The 27105-nt window shown below is 40.3% G+C and overlaps 1 pseudogene; it reads left to right on the forward strand.

Moving 5' to 3' along the window:
• The window catches only part of LOC148001568 (uncharacterized), a 40495-nt pseudogene extending 16428 nt beyond the window's left edge, over window positions 1–24067 (forward strand).
• Window positions 24068–27105: the final 3038 nt, after the last annotated feature.

The following is a 27105-nucleotide window of genomic DNA, read 5'->3' on the forward strand; positions in this document are numbered from 1 at the left end:
GTATAAGGCCTCTGGGCTCCCATGGGGGAGGGCCCAGGAGCAGCAGGACACCTGCCTGAGACACCTCCGGAACCTGAAAGAAACAGACCGGATAAACAGTTCTCTGCACCCAATTCCCGTGGGAGGGAGAGCTAAACCTTCAGAGAGGCAGACAAGCCTGGGAAACCAGAAGAGACTGCTCCCTGCACACACATCTCGGACACCAGAGGAAAAAGCCAAAGACCATCTGGAACCCTGGTGCACTGAAGCACCCGGAAGGGGCGGCACAGGTCTTCCTGGTTGCTGCCGCTTCAGAGAGCCCGTGGGCAGCACCCCACGAGCGAACTTGAGCCTCGGGACCACAGGTAAGACCAAATTTTCTGCTGCAAGAAAGCTGCCTGGTGAACTCAAGACACAGGCCCACAGGAACAGATAAGACCTGTAGAGAGGAAAAACTACACGCCCGAAAGCAGAACACTCTGTCCCCATAACTGACTGAAAGAGAGGAAAACAGGTCTACAGCACTCCTGACACACAGGCTTATAGGACAGTATAGCCACTGTCAGAAATAGCAGAACAAAGTAACACTAGAGATAATCTGATGGCGAGAGGCAAGCGCAGGAACCCAAGCAACAGAAACCAAGACTACATGCCATCATCGGAGCCCAATTCTCCCACCAAAACAAACATGGAATATCCAAACACACCAGAAAAGCAAGATCTAGTTTCAAAATCATATTTGATCATGATGCTGGAGGACTTCAAGAAAGACATGAACACACTTAGGGAAACACAGGAAAACATTAATAAACAAGTAGAAGCCTACACAGAGGAATCGCAAAAATCCCTGAAAGAATTCCAGGAAAACACAATCAAACAGTTGAAGGAATTAAAAATGGAAATAGAAGCAATCAAGAAAGAACATATGGAAACAACCCTAGATATAGAAAACCAAAAGAAGAGACAAGGAGCTGTAGATACAAGCCTCACCAACAGAATACAAGAGATGGAAGAGAGAATCTCAGGAGCAGAAGACTCCATAGAAATCATTGACTCAACTGTCAAAGATAATGTAAAGCGGAAAAAGCTACTGGTCCAAAACATACAGGAAATCCAGGACTCAATGAGAAGATCAAACCTAAGGATAATAGGTATAGAAGAGAGTGAAGACTCCCAGCTCAAAGGACCAGTAAATATCGTCAACAAAATCATAGAAGAAAACTTCCCTAACCTAAAAAAAGAGATACCCATAGACATACAAGAAGCCTACAGAATTCCAAATAGATTGGACCAGAAAAGAAACACCTCCCGTCACATAATTGTCAAAACACCAAACGCACAAAATAAAGAAAGAATATTAAAAGCAGTAAGGGAAAAAGGTCAAGTAACATATAAAGGCAGACCTATCAGAATCACACCAGACTTCTCGCCAGAAACTATGAAGGCCAGAAGATCCTGGACTGATGTCATACAGACCCTAAGAGAACACAAATGCCAGCCCAGGTTACTGTATCCAGCAAAACTCTCAATTAACATTGATGGAGAAACCAAGATATTCCATGACAAAACCAAATTTACACAATATCTTTCTACAAATCCAGCACTACAAAGGATAATAAATGGTAAAGCCCAACATAAGGAGGCAAGCTATACCCTAGAAGAAGCAAGAAACTAATCGTCTTAGCAACAAAACAAAGAGAATGAAAGCACACAAACATAACCTCACATCCAAATATGAATATAAAGGGAAACAATAATCACTATTCCTTAATATCTCTCAATATCAATGGCCTCAACTCCCCAATAAAAAGACATAGATTAACATACTGGATACGCAACGAGGACCCTGCATTCTGCTGCCTACAGGAAACACACCTCAGAGACAAAGACAGACACTACCTCAGAGTGAAAGGCTGGAAAACAACTTTCCAAGCAAATGGTCAGAAGAAGCAAGCTGGAGTAGCCATTCTAATATCAAATAAAATCAATGTCCAACTAAAAGTCATCAAAAAAGATAAGGAAGGACACTTCATATTCATCAAAGGAAAAATCCACCAAGATGAACTCTCAATCCTAAATATCTATGCCCCAAATACAAGGGCACCTACATACGTAAAAGAAACCTTACTAAAGCTCAAAACATACATTGCACCTCACACAATAATAGTGGGAGATTTCAATACCCCACTCTCATCAATGGACAGATCATGGAAACAGAAATTAAACAGTGATGTCGACAGACTAAGAGAAGTCATGAGCCAAATGGACTTAACGGATATTTATAGAACATTCTATCCTAAAGCAAAAGGATATAGCTTCTTCTCAGCTCCTCATGGTACTTTCTCCAAAATTGACAATATAATTGGTCAAAAAACGGGCCTCAACAGGTACAGAAAGATAGAAATAATCCCATGCGTGCTATCGGACCACCACGGCCTAAAACTGGTCTTCAATAACAATAAGGGAAGAATGCCCACATATACGTGGAAATTGAACAATGCTCTACTCAATGATAACCTGGTCAAGGAAGAAATAAAGAAAGAAGTTAAAAACTTTTTAGAATTTAATGAAAATGAAGATACAACATACTCAAACTTATGGGACACAATGAAAGCTGTGCTAAGAGGAAAACTCATAGCGCTGAGTGCCTGCAGAAAGAAACAGGAAAGAACATATGTCAGCAGCTTGACAGCACACCTAAAAGCTCTAGAACAAAAAGAAGCAAATACACCCAGGAGGAGTAGAAGGCAGGAAATAATCAAACTCAGAGCTGAAATCAACCAAGTAGAAACAAAAAGGACCACAGAAAGAATCAACAGAACCAAAAGTTGGTTCTTTGAGAAAATCAACAAGATAGATAAACCCTTAGCCAGACTAACGAGAGGACACAGAGAGTGTGTCCAAATTAACAAAATCAGAAATGAAAAGGGAGACATAACTACAGATTCAGAGGAAATTCAAAAAATCATCAGATCTTACTATAAAAACCTATATTCAACAAAACTTGAAAATCTTCAGGAAATGGACAATTTCCTAGACAGATACCAGGTATCGAAGTTAAATCAGGAACAGATAAACCAGTTAAACAACCCCATAACTCCTAAGGAAATAGAAGCAGTCATTAAAGGTCTCCCAACCAAAAAGAGCCCAGGTCCAGACGGGTTTAGTGCAGAATTCTATCAAACCTTCATAGAAGACCTCATACCAATATTATCCAAACTATTCCACAAAATTGAAACAGATGGAGCCCTACCGAATTCCTTCTACGAAGCCACAATTACTCTTATACCTAAACCACACAAAGACACAACAAAGAAAGAGAACTTCAGACCAATTTCCCTTATGAATATCGACGCAAAAATACTCAATAAAATTCTGGCAAACCGAATTCAAGAGCACATCAAAACAATCATCCACCATGATCGAGTAGGCTTCATCCCAGGCATGCAGGGAAGGTTTAATATACGGAAAACCATCAACGTGATCCATTATATAAACAAACTGAAAGAACAGAACCACATGATCATTTCATTAGATGCTGAGAAAGCATTTGACAAAATTCAACACCCCTTCATGATAAAAGTCCTGGAAAGAATAGGAATTCAAGGCCCATACCTAAACATAGTAAAAGCCATATACAACAAACCAGTTGCTAACATTAAACTAAATGGAGAGAAACTTGAAGCAATCCCACTAAAATCAGGGACTAGACAAGGCTGCCCACTCTCTCCCTACTTATTCAATATAGTTCTTGAAGTTCTAGCCAGAGCAATCAGACAACAAAAGGAGATCAAAGGGATACAGATCGGAAAAGAAGAGGTCAAAATATCACTATTTGCAGATGACATGATAGTATATTTAAGTGATCCCAAAAGTTCCACCAGAGAACTACTAAAGCTGATAAACAACTTCAGCAAAGTGGCTGGGTATAAAATTAACTCAAATAAATCAGTTGCCTTCCTCTATACAAAAGAGAAACAAGCCGAGAAAGAAATTAGGGAAACGACACCCTTCATAATAGACCCAAATAATATAAAGTACCTCGGTGTGACTTTAACCAAGCAAGTAAAAGATCTGTACAATAAGAACTTCAAGACACTGAGGAAAGAAATTGAAGAAGACCTCAGAAGATGGAAAGATCTCCCATGCTCATGGATTGGCAGGATTAATATAGTAAAAATGGCCATTTTACCAAAAGCAATCTACAGATTCAATGCAATCCCCATCAAAATACCAATCCAATTCTTCAAAGAGTTAGACACAACAATTTGCAAATTCATCTGGAATAACAAAAAACCCAGGATAGCTAAAGCTATCCTCAACAATAAAAGGACTTCAGGGGGAATCACTATCCCTGAACTCAAGCAGTATTACAGAGCAATAGTGATAAAAACTGCATGGTATTGGTACAGAGACAGACAGATAGACCAATGGAATAGAATTGAAGACACAGAAATGAACCCACACACCTATGGTCACTTGATTTTTGACAAAGGAGCCAAAACCATCCAATGGAAAAAAGATAGCATTTTCAGCAAATGGTGCTGGTTCAACTGGAGGGCAACATGTAGAAGAATGCAGATCGATCCATGCTTATCACCCTGTACAAAGCTTAAGTCCAAGTGGATCAAGGACCTCCACATCAAACCAGACACACTCAAACTAATAGAAGAAAAACTAGGGAAACATCTGGAACACATGGGCACTGAAAAAAATTTCCTGAACAAAACACCAATGGCTTATGCTCTAAGATCAAGAATCGACAAATGGGATCTCATAAAACTGCAAAGCTTCTGTAAGGCAAAGGACACTGTGGTTAGGACAAAACGGCAACCAACACATTGGGAAAAGATCTTTACCAATCCTACAACAGATAGAGGCCTTATATCCAAAATATACAAAGAACTCAAGAAGTTAGACCGCAGGGAAACAAATAACCCTATTAAAAAATGGGGTTCAGAGCTAAACAAAGAATTCACAGCTGAGGAATGCCGAATGGCTGAGAAACACCTAAAGAAATGTTCAACATCTTTAGTCATAAGGGAAATGCAAATCAAAACAACCCTGAGATTTCACCTCACACCAGTGCAATTGGCTAAGATCAAAAACTCAGGTGACAGCAGATGCTGGCGAGGATGTGGAGAAAGAGGAACACTCCTCCATTGTTGGTGGGATTGCAGACTGGTAAAACCATTCTGGAAATCAGTCTGGAGGTTCCTCAGAAAATTGGACATTGAACTGCCTGAGGATCCAGCTATACCTCTCTTGGGCATATACCCAAAAGATGCCTCAACATATAAAAGAGACACGTGCTCCACTATGTTCATTGCAGCCTTATTTATAATAGCCAGAAAATGGAAAGAACCCAGATGCCCTTCAACAGAGGAATGGATACAGAAAATGTGGTACATCTACGCAATGGAATATTACTCAGCTATCAAAAACAACGACTTTATGAAATTCGTAGGCAAATGGTTGGAACTGGAAAATATCATCCTGAGTGAGCTAACCCAATCACAGAAAGACGTACATGGTATGCACTCATTGATAAGTGGCTATTAGCCCAAATGCTTGAATTACCCTAGATCCCTAGAACAAACGAAACTCAAGACGGATGATCAAAATGTGAATGCTTCACTCCTTCTTTAAATGAGGAAAAAGAATACCCTTGGCAGGGAAGGGAGAGGCAAAGATTAAAACAGAGACTTAAGGAACACCCATTCAGAGCCGGCCCCACATGTGGCCCATACATATACAGCCACCCAATTAGACAAGATGGATTAAGCAAAGAAGTGCAGACCGACAGGAGCCGGATGTAGATCGCTCCTGAGAGACACAGCCAGAATACAACAAATACAGAGGCGAATGCCAGCAGCAAACCACTGAACTGAGAATAGGTCCCCTATTGAAGGAATCAGAGAAAGAACTGGAAGAGCTTGAAGGGGCTCGAGACCCCAAAAGTACAACAATTCCAAGCAACCAGTGCTTCCAGGGACTAAGCCACTACCTAAAGACTATACATGGACTGACCCTGGACTCTGACCTCATAGGTAGCAATGAATATCCTAGTAAGATCACCAGTGGAAGGGGAAGCCCTGGGTCCTGCTAAGACTGAACCCCCAGTGAACTAGTCTATGGGGGGAGGGCGGCAATGGGGGGAGGGTTGGGAGGGGAACACCCATAAGGAAGGGGAGGGGGGAGGGGGATGTTTGCCCGGAAACCGGGAAAGGGAATAACACTCGAAATGTATATAAGAAATACTCAAGTTAATAAAAAAAAATGTTAAAAAAAAAAAAGAACTTCAACCCTCTGAAGAAAGAAATTGAAGAAGATCTCAGAAGATTGAAAGATCTCAAATGTTCATGGATTGGCAGGATTAATATAGTAAAAATGGCCATTTTGCCAAAAGCAATCTACAGATTCAATGCAATCCCCATCAAAATACCAATCCAATACTTCAGAGAGTGAGACAGAACAATTTGCAAACTCATCTGGAATAACAAAAAACCCAAGATAGCTAAAAGTATCCTCAAAAATAAAAGGACATCCGGGGGAATCACTATCCCTGATCTCAAGCAGTATTACAGAGGAATAATGATAAAAACTGCATGGTATTGGTAAAGACACAGGCAGATAGACCAGTGGAATAGGATTGAAGACCCAGAAATGAACCCACACACCTATGGGCACTTGATTTTTGACAAAGGAGCCAAAACCATCAAATGGAAAAAAGATAGCATTTTCAGCAAATGGTGCTGGTTCAACTGGAGGTCAACATGTAGAAGAATGCAGATCGATCCATGCTTATCACCCTGTACAAAGCTTAAGTCCAAGTGGATCAAGGACCTCCACATCAAACCAGATACACTCAAACTAATAGAAGAAAAACTACAGCAGCATCTCAAACACATGGGCACTGGAGAAAATTTCCTAAACAACACACCAATGGCTTATGCTCTAAGATCAAGAATCGATAAATGGGATCTGATAAAACTGCAAAGCTTCTGTAAGACAAAGGACACTGTTGTTAGGAAAAAACAACAACCAACAGATTGGGGAAAGATCTTTACCAATCCTACAACTTACAGAGGACTTATATCCAAAATATACAAAGAAATCAAGAAGTTAGACTGCAGGGAGACAAATAACGCTATTAAAAAGTGAGGTTCATCTCCTGAGAGACACAGCCAGAATACAACAAAACATAGGCTAATGCCAGCAGCAAACCACTGAACTGAGAACGGGACCCCCGTTGAAGGAATCAGAGAAAGGACTGGAAGAGCTTGAAGGGGCTCGAGACCCCATATGAACAACAATGCCAACCAACCAGAGCTTCTAGGGACTAAGCCCCTACCCAAAGACTATAGATGGACTGACCCTGGGATCCAACCTCATAGGTAGCAGTGAATAGCCAAGTAAGAGCACCAGTGGAAGGGGAAGCCCTAGGTCCTGCTAAGACTGAACCCCCAGTGAACGTGATTTTTTGGGGGAGGGCGATAATGGGGGGAGGATGGGGAGGGTAACAGTCATATAGAAGGGGAGGGGGAGGGGTTAGAAGGATGTTGGCCCAGAAACTGGGAAAGGGAACAACAATCGAAATGTAAATAAGAAATACTCAAGTTAATAAAAAAAAAAAAAAGTAAGGTTCACAGCTAAACAGAGAACTCACAGCTGAGGAATGCTGAATGGCTGAAAAACACCTAAAGAACTGTCCAAAGTCTTTAGTCCTAAGGGAATTGCAAATCAAAACAACCCTGAGATTTCACCTCACACCAATGAGACTGGTTAAGATCAAAAATGCAGGTGACAGAAGATGCTGTCAAGGATGTGGCGAAAGAAGAACACTCCTCCATTGTTGGTGGGACTGCAAAATGTTACAATTCTGGAAATCAGTCTGGAGGTTCTTCCAAAAACTGGACATTGAACTACTTGAGGACCCAGATCTTCCTCCCTTGGGCATATACCCAAAAGATGTCCCAATATATAATAAAGATGCATGCTACACTATGTTCATAGCAGCCTTATTTATAATAGCCAAAAGCTGGAAAGAACCCAGATGCCCTTCAACAGAGGAATGGATACAGAAAATGTGGTACATCTACACAATGGAATATTACTCAGCTATCAAAAACAATGACTTTATGAAATTGATAGGCAAATGGATGGAACTGGAAAGTATCATACTGAGTGAGGTAACCTAATCACAGAAAAACACACATGGTATGCACTTATTGATATGTGGATATTAGCCCAAATGCTCAAATTACCCCAGATCCACAGAACACATGAAACTCAAGACGGATGAGCAAAATGTGAATGCTTCACTCCTTCTTAAAAGGGGAACAAGAATACCCTTTTAGGAAATAGGGAGGCAAAGTTTTGAACAGAGGCAGAAGGAACACCCATTCAGAGTCTGCCCCACATGTGGCCCATATGTACACAGCCACCAAACTAGACAAGATGGATGAAGCAAAGAAGTGCAGACCGACAGGAGCCGGATGTAGATTGCTCCTGAGAGACACAGCCAGAATACAGCAAACACAGAGGCGAATGCCAGCAGCAAACCACTGAACTGAGAATAGGACCCCCGTTGAAGGAATCAGAGAAAGAACTGGAAGAGCTTGAAGGGGCTCGAGACCCCATATGTACAACAATGCCAAGCAACCAGAGCTTCCAGGGACTAAGCCACTACCTAAAGACTATACATGGACTGACCCTGGACTCTGACCTCATAGGTAGCAATGAATATCCTAGTAAGAGCACCAGTGGAAGGGGAAGCCCTGGGTCCTGCTAAGACTGAACCCCCAGTGAACTAGACTGGTGGGGGGAGGGCGGCAATGGGGGGAGGTTTGGGAGGGGAACACCCATAAGGAAGGGGAGGGGGGGAGGGGGATGTTTGCCCGGAAACCAAAGAATTATTATTAAGTATTAAATAAATTTAAAAAAAAAAAAAGAAATGCAGGCCTACAGGAACCAGATGTAGTTCTCTCCTGAGAGACGCAGCCATAATGTGGCAAATACATAGGCTAATTCCAGCAACAAACTACTGAACTGAGAAAGGGACACCCTTTGAAGCAATCAGAGAAAGGACTGAAAGAACTTGAAGGTGCTCAAGACCCATATGAACAACACTGCCAAACAACCAGAGCTTCCAGGGACTAAGCCACAACCCAAAGACTATACATGGGCTGACCCTAGGCTCCAACCTCATAAGTTGCAATGAATAGCCTAGTAAGAGCACCAGTGGAAGGGGAAGCCCTTGGTCCTGCCAAGACTGAACCCACAGTTAACAGGATTGTTGGGGGAGGCCAGTAATGGGGGGAGGATGGGGAGGGGAACACCTATAGAAAAGGGAAGGGGAAGGGATTAGGGAGATGTTTCCCTGGAAACCAGGAAATGTAATAACAATTGAAATGTAAATAAGAAATACCCAATTTTATAAAGATGGAAAGAAGAAAAGAAAGAAATCCAATTCCTGCTTTTCTGGTGTGTTGTTGGATCCCAGGACTTTGTGTGGTTGATGAACTGTGTTCTGATGATACCAAGTAGGCTTGGTTTCTGTTGCTTAGATTCTTGTGCTTCCCTCTCACCATCTGGATACCTCCGGTGTTTGTTGGTTTTGCTGTATCTGACAGAGCTTGTACCTTCTGTGGGCCTATGAGCTTGTGATCTTTGGAGTGAGGGCACCACTGGGAGACATTGTTTCTCTAGGCAGCATTTGGATAAAAAGTGTTGCTAGACATCCTTAGCTCTGGGTACAAATATACACTGTCAGGATTCATTGCCAGTATTCTGTGCAGTTCCTGTGCCTTTGGGCTTCTAGCAAGTCCCTTGAAAATGTAGTCCTACGTGTGGGCCTAGGAATGAGGGCCATCCTGGGAGACCAGCTCTTTCTGAACAGGATTTGGTTACAGAGGGCTGTAGGACAAACCCATTGCTGGGAACAGTTAAAGACAAGAAGAATCCTGTCCCAGACTGCGCTTTAGTTCCTGTGCCCTGTGTTCTCCAGGCACATCCTTTTTAGAGGTCCACTGGAATAAAAAATGGTGGTCCCACATGCGGGCTTCAGAGTGAGAGCATTTCTGGGAGACCAGCTCTTTCCATGCATTACCTGGCTATAGAGGTCTGTGCTACAGTACCAACTCCAGGGTGCAGATAGAGCCAGGAAGGATCCTTTCCTTGGCTGCTCTGGACATTCTGTGCCCTGTAAGCTCCATATGGGTCCTTCTTCTGACAATTATTAGAGCAAAAGTAAGGTTTCCCATGTGGGTTCATGAGTGAGACCATTCCTGGGAGGGAAGCTCTTTCTGGGTAGTAAGTTGGCATGAAGGGTCATGCGACAGCACCAGCTGTGTGCTGATATGGAAACTAGACATAAAGTTTTATTTTTGCACCATACATTTGCTAATGTATATATCGCTTGAAGTAGTAGAAAAACTATGTTCTGGTGGTAATTTAATTTCATATTTATTTTATTGTGCTATTGCTTGTCCTTTAGCAAACGGTAGTTTGCTTGTTTTAACATGCCTCGAGGTCTCTTATGGCAGCAGGACTCTAGGAATATACATCAATCTTTTAGTCAGTCCATTTGGTTTCTCTCATTTCAAGAATTGAGTTGCCCTAAGTCTGTGAAGGTCCCCAGGAATGTAGGCAAAAGGGTTGGTTCCTGATAGATGCATCTGGAATTGCAAATAGGCATGAGGACTTGGAGATGTAGCAGAGACTAGATAGGGCAGACTTCATATATGTTGTGGTTTCCAGGGGACCAGCAACTACGGGTGTGTGGCATTGGCATCTCACTTGGTTGTGATGGCAGTATGCCTCCAGAGATTTAGGTGGACCATGGCACAAGGAATAGAGTGCAGAACTGGGATTTCACAAGTATCATTTAAGTAATGTGTATCTGTTCAAAGGTCAGGTCCAGAATTTCTTATTTTAATTTCAAATATAGTTTTATACAGTAGTATCATTTGAAAATTGATCTTATGAACATTCAGAATTTGTACTTGCTTAAGATGTTCTTAGTCAATAGGTAAATGCAAATCAAACAGCCCTTTTCACAATCAGAATAGCTAAGAACAAAATTCCAGGTGACAGCATAAGTTGGAGAGGATGTAGAGAAAAAGTAACACTCCTCCTTTGCTGATAGGATTGGAAACGGGTACAACCACTCTGGAAATCAATCCGGCAGTTCCTCAAAAAAATCAAAATAGATCTACCTGAAGACCCAGCTATATCACTCTTGGGCATATACCCAAAAGATGCCTCCGCATGTCACAGGGGTCATGTTTCCTATGTTCACAGTGGCTTTATTTATGATAAGCAGAAGCAGGAGACACAACAGAATATCCTTGGCATCCCACAACAGAAGGATTGATTCTCAAAATGTTATAATCCATTTACAAAATGGAATACTACTGAGCTATTAAGAGCAAAGAACATCATGAGTTTGCAGGCAAGTGGAGGGAACTAGAAAATATCAACTTGAGTGAGGCAACTGAGACCCAAAAGGGCATGAATAGCAAAACTCACTAATAAGTGGATATTAGTCGAAAAATACAGAATACTGAGGATAAAATCCATAGGACCCAAGAAGGTTAACAAGCAGAAAGGCCTAAGTTAGGATGCCTCAATCCCACTTGCATGGGAAAGGAATACAATCACAGGTAGAAGAAGGGAAGGACCTAGGTGATGAGATGAAGAGTTGAACTTGAAAGGTATTGGGGTGTGGCTAAGGTACTGAAACCCTGATGTCGAGCAGAAAGAATGGGAATGGGAATCCTTGGGAGGTAGGAGTTGGTGGTACCCTCTAGAATATACCAAATAACACGGATGTGAGAGAGTCCCAGGGCTCAAAAGGAGAGACCTCAGATGAAAGACACTACTGTGGGGAGAGGGAGAGTCCAAATCCAGTAGAAAGACAGGGTATCAAATATAGGGATGAGTTTGCTTTCACACAGTCAATCTCTGATGCAGTATAGTTCCTTTCTGAAAGAACATTGGAATCAAAAATGGAGAAGGGCCTGAGGGAAAAGGTGGTCAAATGATAAACTCAAATTGGGGTCCAAAGCAAAGGGACTGAGGACTCCAAGTTTAGACTCCATTAAGGATGCTATGGTTTGCTTACAAACAGGGGCCATTCATGACCGCCCTCTGAACGACCCAAGAAGAAGCTGAAAGAGTCAGATGCAAGTACTTACACCCAACCAGTGCACAGAAGTTGGTGACCCTGTTGAAGAATAAGTTAAAACCTCAAAGGAATGGAGGATCATGGCAGCCCTACAGGAAATATAGCAGTCTCAACTAACCTGGACCACTTAGATCTCTCCCCCAATCAGGCATCCTTCCTCAGTTGAAGTGAGTCCTCTAACACACGTACATCGGAGAACTGCAGGGTCTGTACTTAGAGAACATGCGTTTAACCCTCATAAAACTTGAGTCCTCAGAGAATGGGTGATCTTCTGCAGTTGGGTGTTGGGGCTCCAGATATTTACTTGCTACTGGGAGTGTGGGTGTGTATGTAATGTGCAAGGCTTAGAGTGTGCTCCTGGAAGGGTATAAATTGTGTACTATAGAAAAGGTTAAAAAATAAAAATAAGTCAGATCCCGGCCTGCAGCAGCTCTCTGCTCCCAGACCCCGTGGGAAAGAGACTTCACCGCCCGGTCAGGTGGGCACTCCTGAGGCTGCAGAGCGGAAGAGACCACCAACACTGCCCACCCCTGCCCACATCCCTGGCCCAAGAGGAAACTGTATAAGGCCTCTGGGCTCCCGTGGGGGAGGGCCCAGGAGTGGCAGGACCCATGCGCCTGAGACACCACCGGAACCTGAAGGAAACAGACCGGATAAACAGTTCTCTGCACCCAATTCCCGTGGGAGGGAGAGCTAAACCTTCAGAGAGGGAGACAAGCCTGGGAAACCAGAAGAGACTGCTCTCTGCACATACATCTCGGACGCCAGAGGGAAACACCAGGGGCCATCTGGAGCCCTGGTGCACTGAGGCTCCCGGAGGGGGCGGCACATATCTTCCTGGTTGCTGCCGCTGCAGAGAGCCCATGGGCAGCACCCCACGAGCGAACTTGAGCCTCGGGACCACAGGTAAGACCAACTTTTCTGCTGCAAGAAAGCTGCCTGGTGAACTCAAGACACAGGCCCACAGGAACAGCTGAAGACCTGTAGAGAGGAAAAACTACACGCCCGAAAGCAGAACACTCTGTCCCCATAACTGACTGAAAGAGAGGAAAACAGGTCTACAGCACTCCTGACACACAGGCTTATAGGACAGTCTAGCTACTGTCAGAAATAGCAGAACAAAGTAACACTAGAGATAATCTGATGGCGAGAGGCAAGCGCAGGAACCCACGCAACAGAAACCAATACTACATGCCATCATCGGAGCCCAATTCTCCCACCAAAACAAACATGGAATATCCAAACACACCAGAAAAGCAAGATCTAGTTTCTAAATCATATTTGATCATGATGCTGGAGGACTTCAAAAAAGACGTGAAGAACTCCCTTAGGGAAACACAGGAAAACATAAATAAACAAGTAGAAGCCTACAGAGAGGAATCGCAAAAATCCCTGAAAGAATCGCAAAAATCCCTGAAAGAATTCTAGGAAAACACAATCAAACAGTTGAAGGAATTAAAAATGGAAATAGAAGCAATCAAGAAAGAACACATGGAAACAACCCTGGATATAGAAAACCAAAAGAAGAGGCAAGGAGCTGTAGATACAAGCTTCACAAACAGAATGCAAGAGATGGAAGAGAGAATCTCAGGAGCAGAAGATTCCATAGAAATCATCGACTCAACTGTCAAAGATAATGTAAAGCGGAAAAAGCTCCTGGTCCAAAATATACAGGAAATCCAGGACTCAATGAGAAGATCAAACCTAAGGATAATAGGTATAGAAGAGAGTGAAGACTCCCAGCTCAAAGGACCAGTAAATATCTTCAACAAAATCATAGAAGAAAACTTCCCTAACCTAAAAAAAGAGATACCCATAGGCATACAAGAAGCCTACAGAACTCCAAATAGCTTGGACCAGAAAAGAAACACCTCCCGTCACATAATAGTCAAAACACCAAACGCACAAAATAAAGAAAGAATATTAAAAGCAGTAAGGGAAAAAGGTCAAGTAACATATAAAGGCAGACCTATCAGAATCACACCAGACTTTTCGCCAGAAACTATGAAGGCCAGAAGATCCTGGACTGATGTCATACAGACCCTAAGAGAACACAAATGCCAGCCCAGGTAACAGTATCCTGCAAAACTCTCAATTAACATAGATGGAGAAACCAAGATATTCCATGACAAAACCAAATTTACACAATATCTTTCTACAAATCCAGCACTACAAAGGATAATAAATGGTAAAGCCCAACATAAGGAGGCAAGCTATACCCTAGAAGAAGCAAGAAACTAATCGTCTTGGCAACAAAAAAAAGAGAATGAAAGCACACAAACATAACCTCACATCCAAATATGAATATAACGGGAAGCAATAATCACTATTCCTTAATATCTCTCAACATCAATGGCCTCAACTCCCCAATAAAAAGAAATAGATTAACAAACTGGATACGCAACAAGGACCCTGCATTCTGCTGCCTACAGGAAACACACCTCAGAGACAAAGACAGACACTACCTCAGGGTGAAAGGCTGGAAAATAACTTTCCAAGCAAATGGTCAGAAGAAGCAAGCTGGAGTAGCCATTCTAATATCAAATAAAATCAATTTTCAACTAAAAGTCATCAAAAAAGATAAGGAAGGACACTTCATATTCATCAAAGGAAAAATCCACCAAGATGAACTCTCAATCCTAAATACCTATGCCCCAAATACAAGGGCACCTACATACGAAAAAGAAACCTTACTAAAGCTCAGAACACACATCAGACCTCACACAATAATATTGAGAGATTTCAACACCCCACTATCATCACTGGACAGATCATGGAAACAGAAATTAAACAGAGATGTAGACAGACTAAGAGAAGTCATGAGCCAAATGGACTTAACGGATATTTATAGAACATTCTATCCTAAAGCAAAAGTATATACCTTCTTCTCAGCTCCTCATGGTACTTTCTCCAAAATTGACCATATAATTGGTAAAAAAAAAAACAGGCCTCAACAGGTACAGAAAGATAGAAATAATCCCATGCGTGCTATCAGACCACCACGGCCTAAAACTGGTCTTCATAACAATAAGGGAAGAATGCCCACATATACGTGGAAATTGAACAATGCTCTACTCAATGATAACCTGGTCAAGGAAGAAATAAAGAAAGAAATTAAAAACTTTTTAGAATTTAATGAAAATGAAGGTACAACATACCCAAACTTATGGGACACAATGAAAGCTGTGCTAAGAGGAAAACTCATAGCGCTGAGTGCCTGCAGAAAGAAACAGGAAAGAGCATATGTCAGCAGCTTGACAGCACACCTAAAAGCTCTAGAACAAAAAGAAGCAAATACACCCAGGAGGAGTAGAAGGCAGGAAATAATCAAACTCAGAGCTGAAATCAACCAAGTAGAAACAAAAAGGACCATAGAAAGAATCAACAGAACCAAAAGTTGGTTCTTTGAGAAAATCAACAAGATAGATAAACCCTTAGCCAGACTAACGAGAGGACACAGAGAGTGCGTCCAAATTAACAAAATCAGAAATGAAAAGGGAGACATAACTACAGATTCAGAGGAAATTCAAAAAATCATCAGATCTTACTAGAAAAACCTATACTCAACAAAACTTGAAAATCTTTAGGAAATGGACAATTTCCTAGACTGATACCAGGTATCGAAGTTAAATCAGGAACAGATAAACCAGTTAAACAACCCCATAACTCCTAAGGAAATAGAAGCAGTCATTAAAGGTCTCCCAACCAAAAAGAGCCCAGGTCCAGACGGGTTTAGTGCAGAATTCTATCAAACCTTCATAGAAGACCTCATACCAATATTATCCAAACTATTCCACAAAATTGAAACAGATGGATCACTACCGAATACCTTCTACGAAGCCACAATTACTCTTATACCTAAACCAAAGACACAACAAAGAAAGAGAACTTCAGACCAATTTCCCTTATGAATATCGACGCAAAAATACTCAACAAAATTCTGGCAAACCGAATCCAAGAGCACATCAAAACAATCATCCACCATGATCAAGTAGGCTTCATCCCAGGCATGCAGGGATGGTTTAATATACGGAAAACCATCAACGTGATCCATTATATAAACAAACTGAAAGAACAAAACCACATGATCATTTCATTAGATGCTGAGAAAGCATTTGACAAAATTCAACACCCCTTCATGATAAAAGTCCTGGAAAGAATAGGAATTCAAGGCGCATACCTGAACATGTTAAAAGCCATATACAGCAAACCAGTTGCTAACATTAAACTAAATGGAGAGAAACTTGAAGCAATCCCACTAAAATCAGGGACTAGACAAGGCTGCCCACTCTCTCCCTACTTATTCAATATAGTTCTTGAAGTTCTAGCCAGAGCAATCAGACAACAAAAGGATGTCAAGGGGATACAGATCGGAAAAGAAGAGGTCAAAATATCACTATTTGCAGATGATATGATAGTATATTTAAGTGATCCCAAAAGTTCCACCAGAGAACTACTAAACCTGATAAACAACCTCAGCAAAGTGGCTGGGTATAAAATTAACTTAAATAAATCAGTTGCCTTCCTCTATACAAAAGAGAAACAAGCCGAGAAAGAAATTAGGGAAACGACACCCTTCATAATAGACCCAAATAATATAAAGTACCTCGGAGTGACTTTAACAAAGCAAGTAAAAGATCTGTACAATAAGAACTTCAAGACACTGAAGAAGGAAATTGAAGACGACCTCAGAAGATGGAAAGATCTCCCATGCTCATGGATTGGCAGGATTAATATAGTAAAAATGGCCATTTGACCATAAGCAATCTACAGATTCAATGCAATGCCCATCAAAATACTAATCCAATTCTTCAAAGAGTTAGACAGAACAATTTGCAAATTCATCTGGAATAACAAAAAACCCAGGATAGCTAAAGCTATCCTCAAAAATGAAAGGACTTCAGGGGGAATCACTATCCCTGAACTCAAGCAGTATTACAGAGCAATAGTGATAAAAACTGCATGGTATTGGTACAGAGACAGACAGATAGACCAATGGAATAGAATTGAAGACCCAGAAATGAACCCACACACCTATGGTCACTTGATTTTTGACAAAGGAGCCAAAACCATCCAATGGAAAAAAGATAGCATTTTCAGCAAATGGTGCTGGTTCAACTGGAGGTCAACATATAGAAGAATGCAGATCGATCCATGCTTATCACCCTGTACAAAGCTTAAGTCCAAGTGGATCAAGGACCTCCACATCAAACCAGACACACTCAAACTAATAGAAGAAAAACTAGGGAAGCATCTGGAACACATGGGCACTGGAAAAAATTTCCTGAACAAAACATCAATGGCTTATGCTCTAAGATCAAGAATTGACAAATGGGATCTCATAAAACTGCAAAGCTTCAGTAAGGCAGAGGACACTGTGGTTAGGACAAAACAGCAAGCAACAGATTGGGAAAAGATCTTTACCAATCCTACAACAGATAGAGGCCTTATATCCAAAATATACAAAGAACTCAAGAAGTTAGACCACAGGGAAACAAATAACCCTATTAAAAAATGGGGCTCAGAGCTAAACAAAGAATTCACAGCTGAGGAATGCCGAATGGCGGAGGAACACCTAAAGAAATGTTCAACATCTTTAGTCATAAGGGAAATGCAAATCAAAACAACCCTGAGATTTCACCTCACACCAGTGAGAATGGCTAAGATGAAAAACTCAGGGGACAACAGATGCTGGCGAGGATGTGGAGAAAGAGGAACACTCCTCCATTGTTGGTGGGATTGCAAACTGGTACAACCATTCTGGAAATCAGTCTGGAGGATCCTCAGAAAATTGGACATTGAACTGCCTGAGGATCCAGCCATACCTCTCTTGGGCATATACCCAAAAGATGCCCCAACATATAAAAAAGACACGTGCTCCACTATGTTCATTGCAGCCTTATTTATAATAGCCAGAAGCTGGAAAGAACCCAGATGCCCTTCAACAGAGGAATGGATACAGAAAATGTGGTACATCTACACAATGGAATATTACTCAGCTATCAAAAACAACGACTTTATGAAATTCGTAGGCAAATGGATGGAACTGGAAAATATCATCCTGAGTGAGCTAACCCAAACACAGAAAGACATACATGGTATGCACTCACTGATAAGTGGCTATTAGCCCAAATGCTTGAATTACCCTAAATGCCTAGAACAAATGACACTCAAGACAGATGATCAAAATGTGAATGGTTCACTCCTTCTTTAAAACGGGAACAAGAATACCCTTGGCAGGGAAGAGAGAGGCAAAGATTAAAACAGAGACTGAAGGAACACCCATTCAGAGTCTGCCCCACATGTGGCCCATGCATATACAGCCATCCAATTAGACAAGATGGATGAAGCAAAGAAGTGCAGACCGACAGGAGCCAGATGTAGATCGCTCCTGAGAGACACAGCCAGAATACAGCAAATACAGAGACGAATACCAGCAGCAAACCACTGAACTGAGAATAGGACCCCCGTTGAAGGAATCAGAGAAAGAACTGGAAGAGCTTGAAGGGGCTCGAGACCCCATATGTACAACAATGCCAAGCAACCAGAGCTTCCAGGGACTAAGCGACTACCTAAAGACTATACATGGACTGACCCTGGACTCTGACCTCATAGGTAGCAATGAATATCCTAGTAAGAGCACCAGTGGTAGGGGAAGCCCTGGGTCCTGCTAAGACTGAACCCCCAGTGAACTAGACTGTTGGGGGGAGGGGGACAAAGGGGGGAGGGTGGGGAGGGGAACACCGATAAGAAAGGGGAGGGGGGAGGGGGATGTTTGCCCGGAAACTGGAAACTGGGAAAGGGAATAACACTGGAAATGTATATAAGAAATACTCAAGTTAATAAAAAAAAAAAAAAAAAAAAAAAAAAAAGGTCTCCCAACCAAAAAGGGCCCAGTCCAGACGGGTTTAGTGCAGAATTCTATCAAACCTTCATAGAAGACCTCATACCAATATTAACCAATCTATTCCACAAAATTGAAACAGATGGATCACTACCGAATACCTTCTACAAAGCCACAATTACTCTTATACCTAAACCACACAAAGACACAACAAAGAAAGAGAACTTCAGACCAATTTCCCTTATGAATATTGACGCAAAAATACTCAATAAAATTCTGGCAAACCAAATTCAAGAGCACATCAAAACAATCATCCACCATGATCAAGTAGGCTTCATCCCAGGCATGCAGGGATGGTTTAATATACGGAAAACCATCAATGTGATCCATTATATAAACAAACTGAAAGAACAGAACCACATGATCATTTCATTAGATGCTGAGAAAGCATTTGACAAAATTCAACACCCCTTCATGATAAAAGTCCTGGAAAGAATAGGAATTCAAGGCCCATACCTAAACATAGTAAAAGCCATATACAGCAAACCAGTTGCTAACATTAAACTAAATGGAGAGAAACTTGAAGCAATCCCACTAAAATCAGGGACTAGACAAGGCTGCCCACTCTCTCCCTACTTATTCAATATAGTTCTTGAAGTTCTAGCCAGAGCAATCAGACAACAAAAGGAGATCAAGGGGATACAGATCGGAAAAGAAGAGGTCAAAATATCACTATTTGCAGACGACATGATAGTATATTTAAGTGATCCCAAAAGTTCCACCAGAGAACTACTAAAGCTGATAAACAACTTCAGCAAAGTGGCTGGGTATAAAATTAACTCAAATAAATCAGTTGCCTTCCTCTATACAAAAGAGAAACAAGCCGAGAAAGAAATTAGGGAAACGACACCCTTCATAATAGACCCAAATAATATAAAGTACCTCGGTGTGACTTTAACCAAGCAAGTAAAAGATCTGTACAATAAGAACTTCAAGACACTGAGGAAAGAAATTGAAGAAGACCTCAGAAGATGGAAAGATCTCCCATGCTCATGGATTGGCAGGATTAATATAGTAAAAATGGCCATTTGACCATAAGCAATCTACAGATTCAATGCAATCCCCATCAAAATACCAATCCAATTCTTCAAAGAGTTAGACAGAACAATTTGCAAATTCATCTGGAATAACAAAAAACCCAGGATAGCTAAAGCTATCCTCAACAATAAAAGGACTTCAGGGGGAATCACTATCCCTGAACTCAAGCAGTATTACAGAGCAATAGTGATAAAAACTGCATGGTATTGGTACAGAGACAGACTGATAGACCAATGGAATAGAATTGAAGACCCAGAAATGAACCCACACACCTATGGTCACTTGATTTTTGACAAAGGAGCCAAAACCATCCAATGGAAAAAAGATAGCATTTTCAGCAAATGGTGCTGGTTCAACTGGAGGGCAACATGTAGAAGAATGCAGATCGATCCATGCTTATCACCCTGTACAAAGCTTAAGTCCAAGTGGATCAAGGACCTCCACATCAAACCAGACACACTCAAACTAATAGAAGAAAAACTAGGGAAGCATCTGGAACACATGGGCACTGGAAAAAATTTCCTGAACAAAACACCAATGGCTTACGCTCTAATATCAAGAATCGACAAATGGGATCTCATAAAACTGCAAAGCTTCTGTAAGGCAAAGGACACTGTGGTTAGGACAAAACGGCAACCAACACATTGGGAAAAGATCTTTACCAATCCTACAACAGATAGAGGCCTTATATCCAAAATATACAAAGAACTCAAGATGTTAGACCGCAGGGAAACAAATAACCCTATTAAAAAATGGAGTTCAGAGCTAAACAAAGAATTCACAGCTGAGGAATGCCGAATGGCTGAGAAACACCTAAAGAAATGTTCAACATCTTTAGTCATAAGGGAAATGCAAATCAAAACAACCCTGAGATTTCACCTCACACCAGTGAGAATGGCTAAGATCAAAAACTCAGGTGACAGCAGATGCTGGCGAGGATGTGGAGAAAGAGGAACACTCCTCCATTGTTGGTGGGATTGCAGACTGGTAAAACCATTCTGGAAATCAGTCTGGAGGTTCCTCAGAAAATTGGACATTGAACTGCCTGAGGATCCCTCTATACCTCTCTTGGGCATATGCCCAAAAGATGTCTCAACATATAAAAGAGACACGTGCTCCACTATGTTCATCGCAACCTTATTTATAATAGCCAGAAGCTGGAAAGAACCCAGATGCCCTTCAACTGAGGAATGGATACAGAAATGTGGTACATCTACACAATGGAATATTACTCAGCTATCAAAAACAACGAGTTTATGAAATTCGTAGGCAAATGGTTGGAACTGGATAATATCATCCTGAGTGAGCTAACCCAAACACAGAAAGACATACATGGTATGCACTCATTGATAAGTGGCTATTAGCCCAAATGCTTGAATTACCCTAGATCCCTAGAACAAACGAAACTCAAGATGGATGATCAAAATGTGAATGCTTCACTCCTTCTTTAAATGAGGAAAAAGAATACCCTTGGCAGGGAAGGGAGAGGCAAAGATTAAAACAGAGACTGAAGGAACACCCATTCAGAGCCTGCCCCACATGTGTCCCATACATATACAGCCACCCAGTTAGACAAGATGGATGAAGCAAAGAAGTGCAGACCGACAGGAGCCGGATGTAGATCGCTCCTGAGAGACACAGCCAGAATACAGCAAATACAGAGGCAAATGCCAGCAGCAAACCACTGAACTGAGAATAGGTCCCCCGTTGAAGGAATCAGAGACAGAACTGGAAGAGCTTGAAGGGGCTCGAGACCCCATATGTACAACAATGTCAAGCAACCAGAGCTTCCAGGGACTAAGCCACTACCTAAAGACTATACATGGACTGACCATGGACCCATAGGTAGCAATGAATATCCTAGTAAGAGCACCAGTGGAAGGGGAAGCCCTGGGTCCTGCTAAGACTGAACCCCCAGTGAACTCTCCCCATAGGGGGGAGAGCGGCAATGGGGGGAGGGTTGGGTGGGGAACACCCATAAGGAAAGGGAGGCGGGAGGGGGATGTTTGCCCGGAAACCGGGAAAGGGAATAACACTCGAAATGTATATAAGAAATACTCAAGTTAATTTAAAAAAAAAAAAAAGAATACACAGGGAATACATAAACCTGCCCCGAAAACATCTGAAAATAAAGCTCAGTCTCATTAGGAGAGATTTTAATGAGACCACAAAACATGACCATTTACAGTATCTACATTCACCAAAATTAGTAGAAAGTTTGGTGAGGCGAGTGCCGAAGAGGCTGTGAGTCCTCGGGTATTGATGACATGTTCTAACTATTCTAGAAAGCAAACTGATGGACTGGAGAGATGGCTCCGCGGTTAAGAGCACTGACTGTTCTTCTAGAGGTCATGAGTTCAATTCCCAGCAACCACATGGTGGCTCACAACCATCTGTAAAGAGATCTGATGCCCTCTTCTGGTGTGTCTGAAGACAGCTACAGTGTACTTATATATAATAAATAAATAAAATCTTAGAAAGAAAAAAAAACATATGAATAAAATAACCCTTGTTGATGTATTTGCCATTGTGTTATTATTGATGAAAATCATATATGTATAAATAATATATCATAGATTTCATGAATATCTCTTAATATAGTTTCTGATAATTATGTCTTTGGAAAAAGATCGGTATAGTTCAGTGTTACATGTCTTTGCCATGATTTTCAGATTCATACTATTTCATGAATTACGCATATATATTATTTTCTACCAATTGCAAAGTGTCATATAATGACATTTTTTCATTAATTTCAGCTCTGTATGGTGATCATACTAAGAAGCTATTCCCAAAAGTATTGATACAGGACTATTTTCAGAAGATAATAACACAAAGATATGCATGTAATAGCCTTTCAGCTCTACATAGAGAGAAATTCTGGGACTCCAGAATTTCAATTATCAAAATGATCTGCTTGCAAAACACATCTGTTTCACTCCTGAAACAGATCAAGAAGCTCCAGATACTTGTCTTGAGAGAACTCAGTCCTCAGATCCTAAGACTCACTTCAGAATTTCTACTCAAGGAACAACTTACAAATATAATGAATGGGTGAAATCCTTTATGCTGTTCTCAAGACTTAAAACTCAGGACAGAATCCATACCAGAGACAAACCTTACAAGTCTAATGAATGGGAGAAATCATTTACAGGTTCCTCAAATCTTCATGTTCACCATACAATTCATATTGGAGATGATTCTTATAAATACAACCTATGTAGAAAATCCTTTATACCGTTCTCAAGACTAAAAGTTCATCACAGAATCCATACAAGGGATAAACCCTACAAATGTAATGAATGTGGAAAATCCTTCACAATTTCCTCAAATCTTCATGTTCACTGCAGGAGTCATACTGGAGACACACCTTACAAATGTAATGAATGTGGGAAATTTTACACACATTTCTCCAGTCTTAAAATTCACCAGAGATCACATACTGGAGACAAACCTTACAAATGTAATGAATGTGGGAAATCTTTCATACAGTGCTCAACTCTTAAAATTCACCACAGATCAAATACTGGAGACAAACCTTACAAATGTGCTGAATGTGGGAAATCTTTCACACAGTCCTCAGATCTTAGATGTCACTACAGAATCCATACTGGAGACAAACCTTACAAATGTACTGACTGCGGGAAATCTTTCACACGGTCCTCAAGTCTTAACCGTCACTACAGAATCCATACTGGAGACAAACCTTACAAATGTAATGAATGTGGAAAATCTTTCATACAGTCCTCAAGTCTTAAAATTCACCAGAGATCACATACTGGAGACAAACCTTACAAATGTACTGAGTGTGGGAATCTTTCACACAGTCCTCACATCTTAAAATTCACCAGAGATCACATATAGGAGACAAACCTTACAAATGTAATGAATGTTTGAAGTTTTTCACACACTCCTCAAGTCTTAAACGTCACAAGAGATCACATATTCTAGATTAGCATTACAAATGAAATGAATGTGGGAAATTCTTTATTCTTTCCTCTCATCTTGAAGTTCACCACAGAATCCACACTGAAAACAAACCTTAAAAATGTAATGTTTAGGAAATCATCTACAGATTCTTCAAATCTTCAGTTTACACAGAATCCATACTGCAGATATATTTTAAAAATTTATTGAATGTTGCAAATCTTATACACAGTCTTAAGATCTTAAAGTCCACCACAGAATATATCCTGGGAACAAACATTACAAATATAATTAATGTAGACTATAATTTAATCAGTTCATGACATCTTCAAGTTCACTACAGGATCCATAGAAAAGGTAATCTCTATGAATGAACAAAGTTGGCATGTCTTTTACCTGTTCTTCAACTCTCCAAGTTCATCAAAATTCCATCCTGAAAAGCAGCCTTATAAATGCAATGGATGTGGGAAACTCTTTTCCTGGTCCTCTTCTCTTCAAGGTCACCACAGAATCAATTCAGGAGATGAACATTACTAATGTAAAGGAGGTAGAAATGTCTTCACAAAAATCATATCTTCAAACACAGCACAGAATTCAAACTGGAGAGAAACTTTACAAAGGTAAACAATATAGAAAATCATTTAGTACAAGTTCAAACCTTGAATCAAAGAGATCCATGCAACAGACTAACTTGATAGGCTAATTGCTTTATGTATATTTATCAAGAGACATTAATTTAAAAAAGAGAAATATAGTTATAAGAATTTAAACAGTGTTGAAACCTAAGTCATTATCAGTGAATTCCCACATTGTAGCCATGTGCTTGATATTAGTTGGAAATATTTTATTCAGAAGCGACTCTATTATTCATCATAAGTAGTTATATTAAATATAAACTATGAAAAAATTTTCACCTAACATTAATCTGACACCACTGATTATTAATGATATAAATTTCATTTTCAAACTTATTAAACAATATTTTAAAATATAAGCATTTAAGCTAAAATAATAACTATTCATATACACACCTGTTATAGATGTTATCTATAGTTTATCTTGGTAGAATATTTGAATTTGTCGTATGCATTCACTGTGTATTTTATTGTGGTGTTAGTCTTTGAACATTATAGAGTAATTTTATAAATTGAAGCCAAATTCTTCTTTGACACAATTATCAATAAATATAACTCTTTTACTACTACAGCTTTGTTGTAATTACTATACATTTCATGCTGGAATGCAACCATTTGTATATTCCATTTTGTGATTGATGATGCCAAAAACACCTGTCCCCAAAGCATAAATTTGATAACATTAGAAAACTCCTAGACAGTAATTATGAAGATATATGTGGTGATCCACAGAACCCTGAGGTTTTCTGAGTTTGTGTGCATTAGCATGGCAGTGTGTGTGTGTGTGTGTGTGTGTGTGTGTGTGTGTGTGTGTGTATGTATGTATGTATGTATGTATGTATGTATGTATGTATATATGTCTGAGTTGTATGGATAAATTCATTGGCATTTCAAGGAACCTAGTCTTTGGTCTACAAAAAATCCTATTTGGACCTATTATCGGAAGAGACGGTTGAAGCTTTAATATGACAACTTTTCATCTGGACAAAATATTGATATACATACTGTGTGCTTCATATTGTATATCATGCTATTCTTGCTCACAGTAGACCTTTGTTCTACTTATTACTCCATAATGGAAGTATATCTATGAATATGCAGGAAATACTTATACATACAGATACACACACAGACACACACAAAGAAAAACACACACACACATACACACACACACACACACACACACACACAAACCCTACCTCTCTTCTGGTTTGTTGGTTTATCCTGAATTAATCCACTTGCCATGATTTTGCTTTGCTTTCTGGTGCTGTGTTTCAACACTGCAGATCAATCACTAGAATACTAATAGATGCCATATTTGAAACAGGTTCCTTTGTTTGTTGTTTTCAGTTTTGTTTTAAAAAAAATAATGCCTTGAGACAACCTCAAGTCTATTACTTTTAGTCTTTCAAATCAAATTTACTCACAACTTTTCATTAAGTTAGAAAATTATAGTATATTAAGCAGAAATTATTATATCACAAATCTTTACAAAAAATATTTTACAGACATAAATTCACAGAACAAAGCTCTCATTATTAACTCTGATTCTTAGAATTGTGTCTTTCAATATATTCATTACCTAAGCTATGACCTTTGTATGAGTCTTGAAATTCAGAAATGATATTTAGGATTAAAAGTTCATCTCGTTGTATACTTAAGTGATCCCAAAAGTTCCACCAGAGAACTCCTAAAGCTGATAAACACCTTCAGCATAGTGACCAGGTATAAAATTAACTCAAATAAACCAGTAGCCTTCCTCTACACAAAAGAGAAAGGAGCCAAGAAAGAAATTAGGAAAACAACATAGTCCTTCATAATAGTCCCAAATGATATAAAATACCTCAGTGTGACTTTAACCAAGCAAGTGAAAGATCTGTATGATAAGAATTTCAAGCCTCTGAAGAAAGAAATTGAAGAAGACCTCAGAAGATGGAAGATCTCCCATGCTCATGGATTGGCAGGATTAATATAGTAAAAATGGCCAATTTGCCAATAGCAATCCACATTCAATGCAATCCCCATTAAAATTCCAACCCAATTCTTCAGAGAGTTTGACAGAACAATTTGCAAATTCATCTGGAATAACAAAAAACCCAGGATAGCTAAAACTATCCTCAACAAAAAAGGACTTTGGGGAATCACTATCCCTGAACTCAAGCAGTATTACAGAGCAATAGTGATAAAAACTGTATGGTATTGGTACAGAGACAGGCAGATAGAGCAGTGGAATAGAATTGAAGACACAGAAATGAACCCACACACCTATGGTCACTTGATTTTTGACAAAGGAGCCAAAACCATCCAATGGAAAAAAGATAGCATTTTCAGCAAATGGTGCTGATTCAACTGGAGGTCAACATGTAGAATAATGCAGATCGATCCATGCTTATCACCCTGTACAAAGCATAAGTCCAAGTGGATCAAGGACC

Source organism: Rattus norvegicus, chromosome 13 (assembly GCF_021556685.1).
Source record: "Rattus norvegicus strain SHRSP/BbbUtx chromosome 13, alternate assembly SHRSP_T2T, whole genome shotgun sequence".
In the NCBI taxonomy this organism is placed as follows: domain Eukaryota; kingdom Metazoa; phylum Chordata; class Mammalia; order Rodentia; family Muridae; genus Rattus; species Rattus norvegicus.